This window comes from Molossus molossus, unplaced genomic scaffold, assembly GCF_014108415.1.
Source record: "Molossus molossus isolate mMolMol1 unplaced genomic scaffold, mMolMol1.p scaffold_m16_p_1, whole genome shotgun sequence".
NCBI classification, from domain to species: Eukaryota; Metazoa; Chordata; class Mammalia; order Chiroptera; family Molossidae; genus Molossus; species Molossus molossus.
Window position 1 is genome coordinate 68,737,129 of NW_023425344.1, and position 21,430 is coordinate 68,758,558.

At 36.5% G+C, this 21,430-nt stretch overlaps 1 non-coding gene across 1 annotated transcript; it reads right to left on the reverse strand.

The window, feature by feature from the left end:
* Positions 1-1,781: 1,781 nt before the first annotated feature.
* Positions 1,782-1,966, reverse strand: LOC118620918. Its single transcript, XR_004957589.1, has one exon. It is a non-coding gene; the product is annotated as a U2 spliceosomal RNA (small nuclear RNA).
* Between the last annotated feature and the right edge of the window lie 19,464 nt (positions 1,967-21,430).

Consider the following 21,430-nt stretch of genomic DNA (forward strand, 5'->3'; position numbering starts at 1 on the left):
AAGAGGAACTGTATTAAAGGGTCGTTGCATTAGGAAGGTTGAGAACCACTGCTTTAGACCATAGCTTTTGCTCAAGCTTGTTGGAAGTAGACCCGAGGATTCTTGACAGAGTTTTCTCTGCATATAATGAAATAAGCTTTAGACACACATAGTTCTAGGTTAATTTTAGAATCCACTTTGTCAATGTTAGTTGAATCAATAATATTACTTACATGGAGAAGTTATTAACACACACACACACACACACACCACTTAAAATTTATTTGCTATGATACACAATAGATACCAGCAAAATTCTTATAATGCTGCCTTAACCTGTGGAACACAATGGAATCAGTGTTCACAGCGTCCCTTATCTATACTCACAGAAACCTCTGCCTTTCATTCTCCGCAATTTCTTTCAAGGCAACATAGCCACTATCGCAGAGGGAATGCCATTCTAGCTGGTTTGAGTCCTTGATGGTGAAGGTCAAGGGCTCCAAGTTTAATTGATTTTCTTCCAAAGAAAGAAAAGGCAAAAAAGATGGAGCCTTGTGGAAAATCCCTGGTGTTCCCATGCATGTCATTTGCCAGTGTGCAAAACAGCCAGGCTTCCGTCTTTTCACAGACACCCGTGCATGTTTCCTGTCTTCTGTGCACTTCTGGTATCTGGCCCCAAATCTAACACACCGTTGAATATACAAAGGGACCCATTGTAATTTTCGTCCTTTCTGTTCTTGCTTGAGCCCCGCTGATGTTGCCCCAGCCCAGCAGTCAGCTGCCAGACAAGGAGTGCCTGTCTTATCACCTTGCAATTTCCGGCTTTCCATTCTGCACTCCCATGACCCAACAAAAGGAATTCATTACAGGAGTTGCGTGCTTGGTTCTTATCAGAGAGAAAAAACAAATTTGGCTAGTTTTGATCACATAGATCTTTTACAAGGGCCACAGAAGTCAGTTCTTCCCTCACTATAATCATAAAAAAAACTACCCACAGTTGTTATTGTTCAGTTCATTTGGCCACCATAGAAGAGGTAGAAGAGTAATTGTGATTTGTGTTGTTTAATATCAAGGGCAGATTATGAAATTACTTGAAGAACTCAGTGTTTCCTTTTGTTCTTTGCTTCTTTATGCGCCATTTCTGTAGTCAGTGAATTCCTCGGTAAGTTCTGAATTTAAAGCAAGTAAAGCTGAGACGTGATTATTAACTTTCCTGGAGGGCAAGTTAAAAAAAAAAAAAGTTTACTAACGTCATGAAGTACAGTTGGCAACAGAGCTCTAATGCCTTGTAATGTGCAAAAGGAAATCCTAGCTTATTTCTTAAAAGGCATTTTTTAAAAGTATATATTTTTCTTTTTAGAATTTAGAGAGAGGAGGGGAGAGGGAGAGAGAGATAGAAACATTGATGAGCAAGAACATCTATTGGCTGCCTCCTGCATGCCCCCCATTGGGGTTTTGGGCCACAACCTGGCATGGGCCCTGACTGGGAATCGAACCGGTGACCTTTTGGTGCATGGGTCGATGTTCAACCACTGAGACATACCAGCCAGGCAGACCCATATATTCTTGATATATGCATTAATATATAGAAAAGTCACTTTATTCTTTTATCATATCATCAAGTTTTCAACTTTCTATTTAACAGTTGAATTATCACATTTTGCATCCAAGACTTTGCACAAAGCTGGTAAGAAGAGACATTCAAGCCTATTAGCTTTGTCCCTCCACCCCCAGTGTTTACTTATATAAATAAAAGTGAATGCATTTTGTATTACTTCCCCATGCATGCTACAAAGAAAGACTGAGCACATATTTTGCTCAGTGTTGCTAAACTGAGAAATAACCTGCCCATAACTGGTAAACAAATATTTTTTTCTACCCCCCCCAAATCTATTTAATATTTTGTGCTAGGTTAGAGGATGTATCAGATATTAAACTGATAAGAACAGATACTACACTTGATATTAGCCAAAGGCCAAGAATCAATAACAACAACATCAAATATTCTTAAAGTTAGAATCATAAACTTTGATAATCTTGAAAATTTAATTTGGGAAACTATCAAACTTCTTTGTGGCTGTAGGCAATGGATTAGCTCTCGGCTTAGGGACAACCATTTCTCTGTCGGGACCTTGCCTCTGGTTCAGGAGAGGGGTGGGGGGAGTTCTCCACGGTCATGGCTGTGCTGTGTGCCCCACTTGGTCTGTTGCGGTCAATTGGGTCAAGGTGAACACTTCATTTAAACAGTGGCCATCACATAATCCCAGGAATTTAGGAAATTGAACTGAGAGACACAGGTTGGGAGTTGTATTCATGGCAGTGCCCCTGAGGACTGTGAACTCTCATCGCTGACACCTGCTGTGAGGTTCGCTGCACCTGAGAGCCAGTTGCTGGGCTCTAGCTAAACCTCTGGGAGGTATGCCATTATCTTCCTCAAAGTAGGTTTGTTTGCTTTTTTAAAAGCTTGTTTTCCTTTATTAATTTTTAGACAGAGAGGAAGAAAGAGGGAGAGAAAGATAGAAACACTGATGAGAGAGAACAACAATTGACTGCCTCCTGCATGCCCCATGCTGGGGATTGGACCCACAACCTGGGCATGTGCCCTGACCGGGAATTGAACTGTGACCTCCTGGTGCATGGGTCAATGCTTAATCACTGAGCCCCACCAGCTGGGCTGTTCGTTTATTTACTCTAGTACCAGTTGGTGTCTGTTCTTGCAACTCAGTGAAACTCAACTAATATATTAAAGTCTATTTCTATCATGCATATACATTTTTCCAGTGTAAACATTAATGTCATTTTGCATATATCCTACCTCCTAACAAATCCTACTAACAAATGTATAACAAACACTTGTCTCTGAAAACTTGTACTCAAATTAGAATGTTTGCATTAATCGCAATGAAACAAAATGTCAAGGATATCCATACTAGAAAATCCACATTTAATACTGCAGTTACTGAAATAGTATTGTTGACAGCGTATGCCCTTAATCTAACCATACAGAAGGTATTCAGTTGAAATCTAATTAACTTAAATAAATTCAGTTATTATATTTTTGGAACAACTATATTCTTAGCTTATTTCTACTGTTAAGTATACTACATTGATTTTTTGATAATTCAATGTTTTAATGACAGCAGTGTAAAAGATAGTTGTTAAAGGTTACAGTGTAGTAAAAATCCGCTCCTCATTTTAAATATTGTTACATGTCTAACACAGAGCTTTTTGACAATATAGATTCTCTAAGAATATTCATAATTCTTTTTAAAATGTACAACCTCTTACCATTTTACAAACGAGGAGGCATAGCTTCCAAAGCAACCTTTAGATAATATCAAAATAGCATTTTACACACAAGGAATTCAGTGATTCCCTATCTCATTTACTACACTGTCAAAAAGCCACTTATCAAAAAATTCATCTTATTGTTGCTGGATAAAGTAGCAGCTATTTTTGTCCTTTGCTCCCTTGAGAGATTGTCAGCTTCTGATCTTGAAACACATCTTCCCAAATGTATATATTCAGTCTCATGCTATCATGGGTACTCCATAAATATTGTTGCATGAAAACTTATCTCTCTGGGAGGTTAATGAAGAACAGACACAGGCAAAAATCAGACTGTGCAGCCAGGGGAGAACAAGGAAGCTATAAAAACATTAGTGTGAGCAGAGGGAATAAAAGAGAAATAATCAGTAGTCAGTTTAAATAGAGTCCTTGGTTATCATTGAACAGCTGATAAAGTAGGTAGGAAGGAAAAGTTGACCTGCAATCTTATTTTCTCTCTGCAGATTATAGTTGTGATTCTTATAGAAATAAAATGTGTTTCTAGTTCATTCATAAAGAACATCAGTCCTCTAGGCCTTTATGAGATTAGAAGCAGTTCCATAAACTGTTTGAGTCTTCGGAAGTATGGCAATGGAGAATCACTCTCCTTCAAGTTTAATTAGAAATGTGTTTGATTCCTTCTTTTTGGTTTTGTTTGTTTGTCTTGACATAGATATTGAATGGATTAAACTTCAAATCCTGGTAATTCTACACATAAAATATAGCTCTTGGCTATACTTATCACATTTCACATAATTTCACTGTTTCTTGGAGTTTGCAGGTAAAACATTCTCTCTCTCTCTCTCTCTCTTTATTTTTTTCTTCCTTGTCGTTTACTGTTCTGATCTCTATTTTTTTTTTCTATATACCCGCTGACTAGCTAGGGAGAAAATAAGAAAGTATCCTGGGACAACAGAGCCTGTGTGTGTGTGTGTGTGTGTGTGTGTGTGTGTGTGTGTGTGTGTATTCCCCGCAAAGGCAATTTGCCCAGATGATTAAAAAAATGTGTGGAGAATTATTCATCCAGTCGGAACCTGCCAGTCAAATACTGGAGCTGGAGCTGGGCAATGCTCCTAGACAAAGAAGTTTCCATGGGTTGGAGAGTTTTTGAAGCTCCGCCTTTTGTATCACACTCTTGGAGATGAACAATGTTCATTAAAATATTAATGGCTCTGAAAAACACCTCAGTATATGAGTTTAATTTATCCATTAAAATATATGAATATATAAAATATATATTTAACTCCCTAAAATCTAGTGTTTTATAAAATATATTTTGTGAAAATAAGGTTTTTATGAGTCATTCTGAGCTCTCTCTAGAAATCACATATTATTCTTTCATTATTGTAACCTCTTCTGAGTCACATCCATTTTAAATGTGGATGAACAGTATCAGTATTTTTAGCCAGGGAAAGTTATATAGACATATGGACATTAAATTTTGCATAAATTTCAAAAATTCGTATATTATTTCAGAGTGATACTTAAGATGCACCACTGGCACCAAGTTAAGGAAACCTGAACCCTTTGGTTTACCCACAACTTAGATTTTCTCTGTGGTGCTGCCACCATGAGCAATAGTCATCTATTGTTTACATTCGCAGAGTGTTAGAATACAACCTTTCAAATGCATTTCTTTAGTGGACAGCGTTCAAAGGCATATTAGAATTTTCTTACTCTGCTTATATTACCGATATTTGGACCCATACTATTGAGTCAGTCCAACAGTCTGTAAAACCATTTCTGGGCTGCACGACAGCTAAAAGCACAGAGAAGACACACTTCCTGTATATCTCTGAGGATGCTATACACATAGTTTTTCTATTATTTTCCTTTTTTCTCCATGGAAGTTAGGATGGCATAAGTAAACAAATCGATTTTCTTTTGAAATTTAAATTAAATTACTCTATGGATTTCTTACTGAATCAAAAGTCATTTTTACAAATTATCAAATTTTCTAATTCTCTCCAGCATAATGTATAGGAAGGTATGTCTGCATTGATAATAAAGTTTGAAACTTTAAAACATTTTCCTCTGGTTTCTTTTTTTCCCCTTTCTTTTCCTAATAGTCACCATAATAATATAAGGAATTATACATTTTCAGCCCAAACAGATATATTTATTTGAACTGCATATTTATTCGATTATATGCTATTTTAATTTTTTTACACCTTACTCTTAAATTTTGACTTTTTTGGAAACAGCGAAGATGAGAAAATGTTAAGAGTAATTTAATTGTAGTAGAGTTCATTTAATCTTTACAATAAAGTATATAAGTACCATTATTTCCAATTTACATCTAATTTTCAGAAACAGATACTAAGGTATTTCCTAAGACCACATGGCTGGAATGTGATAAGGGTAAGACTTGAACCCAGGGATTCTGATTTTAAAAATACTCAGTATATTGTTTTAAATTTCTTTTTAACAATTTCAAAATAACTGGCAGAACAAGTATTTGGAATGAGGTTGTCAAAATAAATAAAAATGTGCCTTTAGAGACATGTGTTGCCGAGGTGAATAGCATAGGAACCGTTGAGTCAATTTGCACAGTGATGAGTGTCCTTTTTTCTCTTTTTACTGTGGTGTCTAACTCTTGTCTCTGTTTTCCCATGCTCTTTGTTCCTGTCCTAGGACCGAGATCATGGTGTGCCATGTATGAAACACTCGTACTTTTTAAAGCATCACACACACACACACACACACACACACACACATACACACACACACACATACACTTTTATATTTCTCCTGAAGTCTTTCCATTCCCTAACCTCAGTTGTGAAAGGCCTAAGTGGCTGCCTCGTCTGGAATCTTGTCTTGTATATTTGCTGAGTTCACACTTGCTGCTTCTCCATCTGCTACAATTTTAGATCAGTAAAACCTTCTTGAAATATGTGGAAAATGTCAACCATACTCCCAAAAAAGTGCCATCTTCTTTCAAACTGATGATATCCTGAGATGACTGAGGTTTTTTTTTTTTTTTACCTAAAGATTAGCACTCATCTTTTTTTTTTTTTTTTTTCAGTGACCTAGAATTTCTTTAATTAAAGGATCAAGATAATTTGGTCATGGTTTAAAGAACAGAGAAATAGCATTTCAAAAGTAAATGTCATTCTACTTGATGGTAGACAATTGAAAGGTTATCTGCTATATTTATAAGATATTAATTGTACACCTGAATGAGCTAAGTTTTAATCATGTTGCCATATTTAAGCAGTGTACAAATGGGTTTCTTTTCATCTCAATCTTAATAAATCTGATAGAAACTACTTTATGTTTAGGAATAGCAACTAATAATTTGATTCAATAATTTAGGTGTTTATTCTGAGCAAGATTCTACCTGGAACTGTACTATGAGGGCCCACAATGTGTTCAATAAGGTACTTGCTAAAATTATGTTTGTGTGGGTATATGGGTCATTCTTCACTTAAATAGTCTTAGTTTTTGCTTAGAATTCTGATGTGGAATGTGTCTGTTTTATTGTACACTTATATGTAAATTTATTGTACTTAACCTACTTAAAATTACAAGTTTTTTTCTCACAAGAAATAAGAAAGAAGTGGTAGTAAGAGCAAAGACAGCAGCTCAGAGGAGCAGGCATTACTGAATCCTGAGGCTGCTGTGTAGCATTGTCGATATTTCTAAGAATATATGCTCTCAGTGTATGTTGGAATTTGGCATTAATATTTTCTATTCCTTCTAGAGACATTTACTGGAATATTTCCATGAGGTAGGGTGGAATTCACCTGTAATACTTCTTGCAGCAATAAAGTATTATTGGTTGAATGTTTGTTTTAATTCTACCCAAAATGTCCACACCATGTAATCTTGGGTGTTGGCTTATTTCTAAACTGAAGTCATTGGACAGTTAAAAAGATAGGTGATTTTCTGATCCTCAGCCCGACCACGGCTTGCGACCACACGGGGGCAGGGCTGCGTGGCCACAGGAAGGGCTGACAGGGGAGGGAGGGAGGGGTCAGTGTTCCAGGGGAGCTGTCAGCACTAACTGTTTGCTGGAACCCCAGGCACAGAACCGCTGAGATTGATTTTTCTTCCTACATCTATGTTAGATCCTAAATCTTGACCTGGTCTCACTACTCAATTTTTTGTACCGTTTAAGAACTTGGACTGTGCTGAGCTGTTTGTTCTCTCTTTCCTGCCACTTGGGGAATATCACTGTAGCTAACCCCTCACAGCTCCTGTCTGAACTGAACAGGCTGGAGGCAGCCATCAAAAAGAAAACTAGCTAGAAAGCCACAGGCAATATAAACTTGGTTAAAATTCCTCCTAGAAACTTGAACTTTTTAAATGTGCACTTGAGGATTTTCAAAGAGCACAATGCCAATCCATCTGCTTCCTGGAATTCGTAAGTGAGGGGACTTTGATCTTCCCCGAAAGAAAGCAAAGCAGAGTGAGCTAAAGCTACATCGCATCTCAGAGATCTTGAGGCCCGAATAGCATTTTTCATGTTTCTGCTTCACCTTGGCCTAAGATTTTCATGATATCATTTGGTTCTGAACAAAATTCTCAACACAATCCTGCTTAAAAAATTTGAATTTCTCAAAGTATCAAGAATATGGTAAGAACTTTGCTTATTATTTTGCCAGATGCTTCTGGGTTAAGGCTGACATTTTGGGCTACCTAATTGAAATGGAGATAAGGAGATAAGGCATTGTTTTTTAATTTATTTTATTGTTGAGAGTATTATAGGTGTCCCCCATTCTCCCCCCCACCCCCAATACCTTCTCCACCAATCCCCTACCCCACCCCAGGCCTTCTCCTGTTGTCTATGTCCACAGGCTATGCATATATGCATATAAATTTTTTTATTAATCTCTTCCTGCTCTCCTTCCCACCTTCCCTCTGAGATCTGTAAGTCTGTTCCATGTTTCCACATCTATGGTTCCTATTTTGTTTGTCAGTTTATTTTTGTTCATTAGATCCCACATATAAGTGAGATCATGTCATATTTGTCTGACTGGCTTACTTCGCTTAGAATAATAATCTCCACATCCATCCATGCTGTCTCAAAGATAAGAAATCCTTCCTTTTTACAGCTGCATAGTATTCCATTATGGAAATGTACTACAGTTTTTTTATCCACTCATCTATCGATGGACACTTGGGCTGTTTCCTGATCTTAGTGATTTGTAAATAGTGCTGCTATGACATAGGGGTACATATATTTTTTCTGATTGGTGTTTCAGGATTCTTAGGATATACTCCTAGAAGAGGTATCACTGGGTCAAATAGCAGTTTTATTTTTAATTTTTTGAGGAAACTCCATACTGTTTTTCATAGTGGCTGCACTAGTCTGCATTCCCACCAGCGGTGTACAAGGGTTGCCTTTTCTCCACACCCTTGCCAACACTTCTTATTTGATGATCTGTTGATGGCAGCCACTCTGGCAGATGTGAGGTGATACCTCACTGTGATTTTGATTTGCATCTCTCTGATGATTAGTGATGTTGAGCATTTTTTCATATGTCTATTGGCCATTTGTATGTCTTGTTTGGAGGAGTGTCTATTCAGATCCTTTGACCATTTTTTAACTGGATTGTTTGTCTTCCTCTTGTTGAATTGTATGAGTTCTTTATATATTTTGGAAATTAATTCTTTATCAAATGTATCATTAGCAAATATGTTCTCCCATATTATAGGTTCCCTTTGCATTTTTTTGATGTTTTCTTTTGCTGTACAGAAGCTTTTTAGTTTAATGTAGTCCCTTTTTATTTTGTTTGTTTGTTTCTCTTGCCTTAGGAGATATAGCAGTGAAAATTCTGCTATGTAAGCTATCTGAGATTTTACCACCTATGTTTTCTTCTAGGGTGATGATGCATTTTAAGTAGAGTTTATCGTTACTCTCTTCAGAACTCTGGTTTTTTGGTCTGTAACCTGAACTCGATCTTGCCAATTCACCAAAGCCTCCAGAATCCCACTACTGACCCCTGGCTTGGGGTAGGGTTATGCTGCTGCCTGCTGTCAGATTTCCCTGATGCTGCCTGGATACATAGTACTTGTTTCTATATTCTTTTTTTTTTTTTTTTTTTTTTAATATGTTTTCATTGATTTTTTTAGGGAAAGAGAGATAGAAACATCAATGTGAGAAAAAAACATTGATCGGCTGCCTCCTGCACACCCCCTACTGGGGATTGAGCCCACAACTTGGGCATGTGCCCTGACTGGGAGTCAAACCAGGACCTCTCAGTCCATGGGATGACACTCAATCCACTGAGCCACACCGGCCAGGGCTGTTCCTATATTCTTAGTGCTGTATTTCACCCACATGCTCTGGCTGCTTCTTGATGGACTTCTAGTGCACTGTAATTTACTGGGTGGTTTTCTCTCTGTTGTCTGTATATTTAAACTTCTTCTCTTTGCTGCTACTTGGGGAATATCCCCAAGTATTTCCCAGTATTTCCTTCTTTCCATGGATGAAGACATTTCAAGATGTTTTTCCTTCCAATGTATGCTGTACTAGAAGTATCTGAGCCTTCTATACCTGAATGTTATGAGATACTGTTCCTATTTGCCAGATTACTCCACAGAACCTTTTCCTTAAGAAAAAGTAATGTTTTTAATTCTGTCACTGGGTAGGCAGCACTTGGGACTTTAGTTCACTGCTTCTGGAAATCTAGAAAAGATAAGATGACAAACTAAAACATCTACCCCTGTCTATTTGGGCCATACTGTGGGCCTGCATTAATGGGGAAGACAGTGTGGTATGTCTAGTCTTCCATACTTGGGATGGCCTACGACTTTTATTATTTCTTCCTCAGCAAACAGCCTAGCTATGGATATGTCTTTGATTATAGGAAGTTATGATTTGTAAGGGTTCCATTTGACTGTGTTGTTTTTAAAAGAGTTGCTTGAACCCTGGCCAGTGTGGCTCAGTTGGTTGAGCATTGTCCCGTGCACTGAGAGGTCACAGGTTTGCTTTCTGGTCAGGGCACATGTCAGTATGGCAGGCTCGATCCCTAGTAGGGGATGTGCAGGGGGCAGCAATCAATATTTCTCTCCCTCTCTCTCTAATAAAATCAATTAAGACAAAAAAGTAACATTGAAGAGCAGTTTGATTACTTTCTATCAGACACAAAGACAGAAAACATTAGAATGGCTCTTTTGCTCCTCTGAAAAATAATAATAAATATAATCACAAACAAGAACATGGACAAAATACCTTTTTTCTGCAGACATTAAAAACTATATAATATGTATGTTTCCCATTTGGATTTGGCTACCAGGAAATGTAGATCTAAATGTAGGGTTAGATGTATTATTCCACACACATTTTCAGTAGACTTATTTTTTCACTCTTTTTAAACGATTTCTTTCTTTAAAAAATTCAGCCTTATTTTACAGTCCAGTGTGATTTCTTGGTTTATTTGTTTGTTGTAAATCAGTTCTGAATTTTTGGGGTATAAGTTGAATATAAATTTTTAAATGCATTCTGTATTCAGAAACATTATATGGGTATTAAGTGTTACATATTAAAACAACACCTTCATATTTAAGGCATTCCACATTAAATATCGAAGGTTAAAGATTTGTCTTAAGCGTTTGATGAGTCTGTGTAAGAGTAAGAATGGACAGGTCTGTCAGTAAAGATAAAAAACTGCTTGAGGAAGTCAAGTCAGTTACAAACAGTCAATATGAGTTATCATCTATAAAAAGGTGTCTGTTATCTGGAATCATTGTTATTCTTGAAAGAATTGCTTTCAGCAAACTTTCTAGTACATCCAGGAACTGTTGGCATGAAAACTGTGACTAAAAGCGGTGTCTGATGGCCTGGAGTAAGTCCGGCAGTGAAAAACTGACAGAGTAGCATTTGAATGTCCATTCTCACCATGAGCAGTGATCAAGCAGCCAACCAAAACTCCTCACTATTAATTTGAATAGCTGCTCCAAGAAATGACTTCCCATTTTGCTGGACTCCTTTTCAGAATGGCACCATGTATCCACCAATATTCTATCTCCAAACACTGCTATGATCATCAAAGATCAGTATCAGTTATTAACAACATATAATTTACAGCTGCTTTTAATCGTCTGTTGTCTTTTGAATAAGAAAATTATAGAAAAGGTCTTCATTTCAGCCTCACCCGTTTGCTCATCCATCTTATGCAAATGGCCTAGCTAAAAGCTTGTACAAGCCACTAAGGGTACCAGGGAAGTTTGCCAAGATTTCTCATCATTCAACTTGGCAATCCATCTTCAACAGCAGGAAACAGTCCTGCTGAAGTACAAATGCTTGGCAGCCTCTCAGGATGTGTCCAGATCATTTCTATAAAGATTAGGAAAGGCTTAACGTGACAAATAATATGTTCTAGATGTTCATTCATTTGGATTTAGTTTTTGGTTATTTTCACCACAGAGTTGCTCTTTGTTAGAAAGAATATTCAATAACATTTTTATGCTACTCTGGGCTGTTTCTAACAGTCCATAAGGTAAAAGGACAAGTGTGCATTGTCCTACTGCTTGACTTTCAATGCCTACTGCGCAGGATGGTCAGACAGAGCAGGGCCATGGCAAGTGTCTCGTCAGCTCACTCACCCTTTTCTGGCAATGATTTCCAGGGACTCAGCAAAGACATAAAGGGAATAGAAACAGTAGTTTCCCTAGAGTCACTGTAATTGCTGATATTCTGTTGTCTCTTGTGTAATGCAGAAGTTGCCGTGTAAAATATTTTCTCTTTTAGATAAAAACAAGATACACCAAATAGCAGGAGTATGGAGGAAGACAGTGGGAAATGAATGACATTTGGGAAATTAGTGGAGATTCAAATGGCTGTTTTTCTCCCTTGTGGTTGATAATAATCTCTTTTAAACCAGTGAGTTTTACTTTTATATAGGCATGTCCTTTTAGTCTAGTAACCAGTACCAAATTTAGTGAATACATTGTATAAATAGAAATATCAAGGATATCTGGCTTGGATGCACAGATACATGACTTGATGAGTACAGCTGAGTCAAAGAAAGATAGTGTTTATGGATTTGGTACATATTCATCTCTTAGTAAATTATGCTTTTACATTTTTGATGTTATATGGTATGTTAATATCTATATAGGCTATTAAACCATTAAAATGATCACATAGATATTAGTAAATAGCATTTGCTTAAATCTTCAACTTATATATAAGTTCTTGAGATATAACTGATGTGTAGCATTATATTAGTTTTAGGTGTACAACATAATGATTTGATATTTGTATATATTGAAAAATAAGGATGAAGAAAATAGATCCATTCCAAAATGGCAGCGGAGTGAATGGAAGATACACAGACCATCTCCTGGGACCAAACTGGAATTACAACTAAAATAAAGACAAATCGTTTGGAAAAAGCAACAGGAAAGCAGCTTGCGAGGACCATATAACCAGGGACACTGACTCAATCCTTGTAGGATTGCGAAGGTGCCAGAAGGGGGCTGGGATCCCACGGACCACTGAGGCCATAGCTATGAGCAACACCCTTGGGGTTACACTCCCAAGCGGCTCCACAGCACAGAGCCAGGACAGATGCTAAAATAGCCATAGCCACTCACCTTGGGCTTCGGCAGAGAAAGGGCAGACTGGATTGAAACTGTAAGGGGACACTGGGGATTTGGAGAGCTTTCAGAGCTTTTGCTGAGTGGTGGCCACACAGGATGTTGGCCACCTTACTCCTTCCCAGGACTCTGGGGAGAGATGGTGGCCACTCCCTCAAAAATTCAACCCTACCTGGTGGGCCATTGAAATGCAAATTGAGGCTCATTAACAACCACCATTTGCCCCACCCTTGGGAAATCCCCTTATGCTGAACACTTGAGGGAGTTTTTTATTCAATTGAGAACCTAAGGCTCTTCAAGTAACCTTGAATAATAGCCTCCAGGCAAGAAGCTAGAGAATAACTGAACCATTTCTGAGCTTGCAACTCTGCCCAGGAAAGTAAGACTTGACAGTGGTGTTTAACATGGGTCCTCCCTCACTCATCTAAACCCAGGAGAGGGAGCCACAAACAGCAGAATACCAACACCCACAGGGAAAATTAGACAGGCTCCAAAACCCACTGAGATAGCCAAAATGGTGAAACAAAGAAACAAATGGCAAATGAAAGAACAAGAGACCTCTACCGAAGATGAGATAAATGAGGTGCAGTTAAGGAAGTTAACAGAGCTAGAATTCAGAGCCATGATCTTGAGGAAGCTCAGCTGCATGAGTAAAGACATAAAAATGTTGAAAATCAACCAATTGGAAATTAAAAACTACCAAGAAGAAATGAAGGATGACATATCAGAAATAAAGAATATATTAGAAGGTCTAAACAGCAGAGTAGAGGAAGCTGAGGGCCCGATCAGTGAATTAGAAGACAGGGTAGAAAAAAATCAACCAATCAGAAAACCAAAAGGAAAAAATGATTAAAAAACAGGAAGACAGCTTAAGAGAACTGTGGGACAATGGGAAACGTCATAACATTTGCATTACAGGAATCCGGGAAGAAGAAGAAAATGAGCAAGGGTTAGAGAATATATTTGAATAAATAGTGACAGAAAACTTCCTTAATTTTGTGAAGGAAGAAGGCATTCAAGTTCAAGAAGCACAGAGAGCCCCAAGTAAGAAGAACTCAAACAGGCCCACACCAATGCACATAGTAATTAAAATGCAAAAAATTCAAGACAAAGAGAGAATCCTAAAAGCAGCAAGAGAGAAGCAACAGGTTACCTACAAAGGAAACCCCATAAGGCTCTCAGCTGACTTCTCAACAGAAACACTACAGACCAGAAGGGAATGGCACAAAGTAATCAAGGTCATGAAAAACAAGGATCTGAATCCAAGACTACTCTATCCAGCAAGGCTATCATTCAAAATAGAAGGTCAAATAAAGAGCTTCCCAGACAAAAAAAAAAAAAAGGCTAAGGAAATATATTAACACCAAACCAGTACTGCAGGATATGCTAAAAGGGCTGCCGTAATTAGTAGAAGAAATAGGAAGAAAAATATAACCACACTAAACAAATATGACAATAAATAAGTACACATCAATAATCACCTTAAATGTAAATGGATTGAATGCTTCCATAAAAAGACACAGAGTAGCTAATTGGATAACAAAGCATGAGTCATATATATATGTTGTTTACAAGAGACCCACCTCACAACAAAAGACTCAGATAGGTTGAAAGTGAAGGGATGGAAAAAAATCTTCCAAGCAAACGAAAATGAAAAAAAGCTGGGGTAGCAATACTCATATCTGATAAAATAGATTTCAAAATGAAGGCCATAACTAGAGACAAAGAAGGCCACCATATAATATTGAAAGGATCTATCCAATAAGAAGATATAACTTTTATAAACATATATGCACCCAATATAGGAGTACCAAAATATATTTAAAAACTTCTGGAGGACTTCAAAGGAGAAATTGACAGCAATACAATCATAGCAGAGGACTTCAACACCCCGCTGACATCACTGAATTGATCTTCTAGACAAAAAATTATCAAGGAAACAGAAAATCTAAATGGATTTAATAGATATCTACAGAGAATTACACCCCAAAACTGCAGAGTTTACATTCTTCTCAAGTGCACATTCTCAAAGACAGACCACATGTTAGGGCACAGCCTAAGTCTCTACAAGTTCAAGAAGATTGAAATCATATCAAGCATCTTCTCAGTCACAATGGCATGAAACTAGAAATCAATTGCAACAAGAATATGCAAAGACATTTGAAAACATGGAGGCTAAATAGCATGTTATTAAACAATGAACGGGTTACCGAGGAGATTGAAGAAAAAATTAAAAACTTCCTGGAAACCAATAAAAATGAACACACAACACAAAATCTATGAGATACAGTGAAAGCACTTCTGAGAGGGAACTTTATAGCACTACAGGCCTACCTTCAGAAGCAAGAAAAATTTCTAATAGACTATCAAACCTCACAACTTAAAGAACTAGAAATCAAACAAAAAGAAAACCCCAGAGCATGTAGAAGGAAGGAAATAGTAAAGATCAGGGCAGAAATAAATGACATAGAAACCAAAAAACAAAACAAAAAACAATTCAAAGGATCAATGAAACAAAGAGCCAGTTGTTCAAAAAGATAAACAAGACTGATGGACCTTTAGCTAGACTCACCAAGAAACAAAGAGAGAGAACCCAAATACACAAAATCAGAAATGAAAGAGGAGAAGTAACAACTGACACCACAGAAATACAAAAGATTGTTAACAACTACTATGAACAATTATATGGCAACAAATTCAAAATCTAAGCGAAATAAAAAAATTTCTACAAAAACATAGTCTCCCAAAACTGGACCGGGAAGAGATAGAAAACTTGAACAGACCAACAACAACTAAGGAAATTGAAGAGGTAATCAAGACTCTCCCAGCATACAAAAGCCCAGGGCTAAATGGCTTCATGGAGGAGTTTTATACCAAACATTCAAAAAAGAACTAACACCCACTCTCCTCAAACAATTTCAAAAAATTCAAGAGGAAGGAAGACTTTCAAACTCCTTTTATAAGGCCAGCATAATTCTAATTCCAAAATAAAAAAAGACACTACAAAGAAAGAAAACTACAGGCCAATATCCCTGATGAAAATAGATGCCAAAATCCTGAACAAAATACTAACAAATCGAATTTAGCAATACATAAAAAAAATTATTCATCATGACCAAGTGGGATTCATCCTAGGGATGCAAGACTAGTACAATATTCACAAATCAATAAATGTGATACACCACATAAATAAAACAAAAAATAAAAACCACATGATCATATCAATAGATGCCAGAAAAGCCTTCGACAAAATCCAGCATCCATTTCTGATAAAAATGCTCAGCAATGAAGGAATAGAGGAATCATCTCAATATGATAAAGGCCATAAATGAAATACCTACAGCCAACATTATACTCAATGGGCAGAAACTAAAAGCATTTCCTTTAAGAACAGGAACAAGACAGGGATGCCCACTTTTGCCACTCTTATTTAACATAGTACTGGAAGTCTTAGCCACAGCAATCAGACAGGAAGAAAAAATAAAAGGGATCCAAATTGGAAAGGAGGAAGTGAAACTCATTATTTGCAGATGACATGATATTATACATAGAAAACCCTAAAGACTCCATAAAAAATCTACTAGACTTACTAAATGAATTTTGCAAAGTAGCAGGGTACAAAATGAATGTCAAGAAATCGCCGGCATTCTTATACACCAATGATGAACTCACAGAAAGAGAAACTGAAAAAACAATCCCATTTACCATCATGGTGAAAAAATTAAGATACCTAGGAATAAACTTAACCAAAGAAGTAAAGCACCTATTTGCAGAAAACTACAAGACATTGAAAAAAGAAACAGAGGAAGATATAAAAAAGTGGAAGCACATACCTTGTTCATGGATTGGGAGAATTAACATCATTAAAATGTCCATATTGCCCAAAGCAATCTATAGATTTAATGCAATCCCCATCAAAATACCAATGGCATATTTTACAGAACCAGAACAAATACTTTAAAAATTCATATGGGACAAAAAGAGAACCCAAATAGCCACAGCAATCTTGAAAAAGAAGGCCAAAGTAGGAGGAATCACAATAGCAGATATCAGGTTATACTACAAAGCTACTATAATCAAAACAGTCTGGTACTGGCACAAGAACAGGCCTATAGACCAGTGGAACAGAACATAGAACCCAGAAATGGACCCACAACATTATGCTCAATTAATATTTGACAAAGGAGGCAAGAACATAAAGACAGCCTCTTTAATAAATGGTTGCGAAAATTGGACAGCTACATGCAAAAAAATGAAACTAGTCCAAGTGTCCATCAATAGATGAGTGGATAAAAAAGCAGAAGCAGTGGGACATATACACAATAGAGTACTATGCAGCTGCAAGAAAAAAGACATCTTATCCTTTGAGACGACATGGAGGGACCTGGAAAGTATTATACTAAGAGAAACAAGCCAAGCAGAAAAATAGAAATATCACATGATCTCACTTATTTGTGGAATATAATGAACATAACAGTCTGAGGAATTGGGTAGAACCAGAGATGTAGAAGTAGGGTACAGACTGACAACCCTCAGAAGAGGGGGTGGTGGATGGAGGGAAGAGATAAATCACAGAACTTATATGCATGTACGCATAACTGATGGACATGGACAACAAAGCCAGGTATGGGGTTGGGGGTTTGGGGAGGAGAGTATCAATGGGGAAAAAAAGAAACATATGTAACAAAATTAAATTAATAAAAAATTATTTAAAAAAAGAAAAATAATTACCAAGATAAATCTGGTTAACACCCATTAGTTAAAAATTGTTTTTCTTTTCTTGAGAACTTCTATGATCTACTCTTTTAGCAACTCGCAAATATGCAACACACTATTATTAACTACAGTCACCATGCTGTATATTGCATTCCCAGGACTTATTTTATAAATCAAAGTTTGTACCTTTTGATTCCCTTGACCCATTTTGAGCACCCCCCACTTCCCACCTCTGGAAACCAATGATCTATTCTGTGTGTCTATGAGTTCCATTGTGTTTTTAGATATCACATATGTGATATACAGTATTTGTCTTTCTCTGTCAGATTTATTTCATTTAAAATAATGCCCTCAAGGTTCATCCATATTGGAGCAAATGGCAGGATTCCTTTTTTTTTTTTTATGACTAAACAATATTTCATTGTGCCTGTGTGTGTGTGCATGTATATGTATGACATTTCTTATCAGTTCATCCCTTGATGGATACTTAGGTTGTTTCCAGTGTATTGGCTATTGTAAGTAATGCTGCAACAAATGTGAGGGTGCATATATCTTTTTGAATTAATGTTTTTATTTCCTCTTGATAAACACTCAGAAGTGGAATTTCTTGATCATGTGGTAATTATTAATTTTTTGAGGGACCTGTATACCGTTTTCCATAGTGCTACAACAATTTACATTCCCAGTTTACTTTTTTAGGGTTCTCTTTTCTCTACATCTTTGCCAACAGTTGTTATTTCTTGTCTTTTTGATAATAGACATTCTAACAGGTGTGAGATGATGTCTCATTGTGATTTCAATTTGTATTTCCCTGATGATTACTGATGTTGAGCATTTTTTCATTTGTTTGTTGGCCATCTGTATGTCCTCTTAGAATAGCTGTCTATTCAGATCCTCTGTCCATTTTATTTATTTATTTTTTTGCTGTTGAATTGTATGAGCTCTTTATATTCTTTGGATATCGACTATTGACCCCTCATCAGATAAAAAAAAAAATCCTGCAAATATTTTATCCCATTTGGTAGGTTGCTTTTCTATTTTGTTGATGGTTTCCTTTGCTCTAAAGAAGTATTTTTTTTACTATTTATTTCTACTTTTTACTTTACAGGTCTTATTTGTTTATTTTTTGTTGTTGTTGTTGCCTTTGCTTTTGGTGACAGAGCCAAAAATGTGTTAGCAAAACGATTGTCAAAGAGCTTAATGCCTGTTATCTTGTAGGAGTTTTTATGTTTTCAGGTCTTACATTCAAGTATTTAACCTATTTTGAGCCAATTTTTGTGTATGGTAAAGATAGTGGTCCAGTTTCATTCTTTTGCATGTGGCTGTCCAGTTTTTCCAACACCATTTATTGAAGAGACTGTTTTTTCTCAACTTTATATCCTTGGCTTCTTTGTCATAAATTTATTGACCATATATGTATGTATTTATTTCTGGGCTCTCTACTGTTTCATGGATCTATGTGTCTATTTTTATGCCAAATACCATACTGTTTTGATACTATAGCTTTGCAATATAGTTTGAAATCAGGACGTATGATGCCTTCAGCTTTGTTCTTCTTTCTCAAGGTTGCTTTGGATATTAGTACTGTTTTATATTAAGAGAAGACATAAACAAATATTTCTAAACGGTTTTATGTTTGTTATTTATTATTTATTTTTACAAATACAGAGTGATCTACAACTATTACTACCATTACTACTAGCATCTTTGATTCCTTACTATGGATCAGATATAGTCCTAAATATTCTACTATATTAACTGACTTAATCCATACAAAAATGCAGTGAGGTACTATTATTATCATCTTCATTTTTCTAGACAAGAAAACAGAGGCTCCATGAAATTAATGAACTCACTCAAAGTAAAAATACCAGTAAGTGACATAATTGGGAGTCAAACCTACATAGTCTAGTTTTAGAAGTCAGGATCCTCACTCATACTCTGCCAGCCTAATTAAGCAAGCATCCCCTAAAGAGTATTGTATTCTCTTCTAAAATAAACAAGTAGACTTGCTACTATATTTGTTTAGATCCCACTTGACTGGAACCCAGCTTAGCTTTGGCCTTTGCAGACTCGGGTTAGCTTTCATCTTACTGCAAGTTATAAGGCAACCTGGTATTTAGTTCACCAGCAAAAGGCACTGAGGAAGCCCTAGAGGAACTTAATTAAAATGCAGCACATTTCCAAGGCACCGTATCTTGCTGTGTTGTCATAGAAACAGTGAGAATTTCTGGTCACTGACCTTTAAGGGAATCTGAGGATACATTTTCATAAGGTTCATAAGAGAAGCTATCTCAGTACAATAATCTATAGTCACAGGATAAACTTTAGAAATCTCCTATGTAATCCTATCTGACTTTAGAAGCATATCAGCAAAATTACTAATGGCTTCAACTCAGGCTTTTTGAAGGATTTTTTAACTGCTTCCAATACACCATCTGTGCTACTGGATTTTTAAAAATCAAAGATATTGGTGTAGCAGCAAAAAACATTAAAGAAATTCTTAGGTAGTTATATAGTAGATATTAGAACTAACATCATATTTTGAATTAGATTGTGTTATATCTATTCTATTGCATTTGGATTCTTCAAACTCATACTTAGAAAAGAATAAAATATAACATTAATATGTCCAAAAAATACACCTAGAAAATCCAAGCTTATTATAAAATGTTAAAGTGTTAATATTATTTAAAAATACAAATTCTTAATTGGTTTTTGCCTTTTGTGGTTTAATTAATTTATAAATTCAGTCATTACATTACTAAGTTAATTGGAAATCTTAAACTTTATTATTTATATAATATGTGTGTGTGTGTGTGTGTGTGTCTGTGTATACACATCATTTGACAGATGCCAAGTACCCATCATTCAACAGAAAAAAATGACAAAATCTGCCTTACTGTAGACTGCTGTTATACTAACATTTTAATCTTCTGAAAAGAAATTAGCTCTATGGTCAGGATATAGTGTAAGAAAGTATTAACCAGTGGAATCAGGGGCTGGTTAATTTGTCCTAAAATTAGAAATATATCTCCATATATATGAGGATTATTTATTCCAGAATAGCCATTTGAAGAAAAATAGAAATATACAAATAATTATATGTCAAAAAGTGAGACTACTACCGATTTCCCAGATTTCTGGGAGAGTCTCTTATGTAGTTGTGCGTCCTCACTCTGAGTGAGAGATGACATGTCCTCAGGGCTGAGAGCACAGACTGTCCCAGTACTGACTGGGATCCTGGCGCTGCCACTTACTGGCTGTGTGGCTCCGAGAAAGTTGCTTAGCCTGTGGTACCTCAGTTTGCTCCTGAATGAAGTGAGGACTGGACAGCATAGAAATAGAATCAATACTATTGTAATAACTATAAATGGTGCCAGGTGGGTACTGGAAATGTCGGGGGGACCACTCTGTAAAGTAGATGATTGTCTAACCACTATACTGTACACCTGAAACTAGTACAAAATTATATCGTAAAGTACAATTGAAAAATAAAATTTAAAAAGTCAATGTTTAAAAAACACTGTAATTTATACGACAACTATTTAGTCTTAGAAAATTTTTAGGTATCAATCTAACAATGAGTGTGGAAGGCAGAGGGATGCACATATTCCTAAAACTGTTGTGGAGGCACTTGAGCAAAAGTTTTTGGCAACAACCACTGTGAGACATGGAGGCTCAAGGGGCAGAGCCAAGCCTCACCTCCCCCACCCCCCGGCTGCACTGCGCAGTCCAGTGGTCACGGGCCACACACAGCTCTTAAGACCCTGAGATATGGTTAATTAGTCTGAGTAAGATGTAAGTCCTATAAGTGTAAAATAAACACCGAGTTTCAAACATTAATACTAAAACG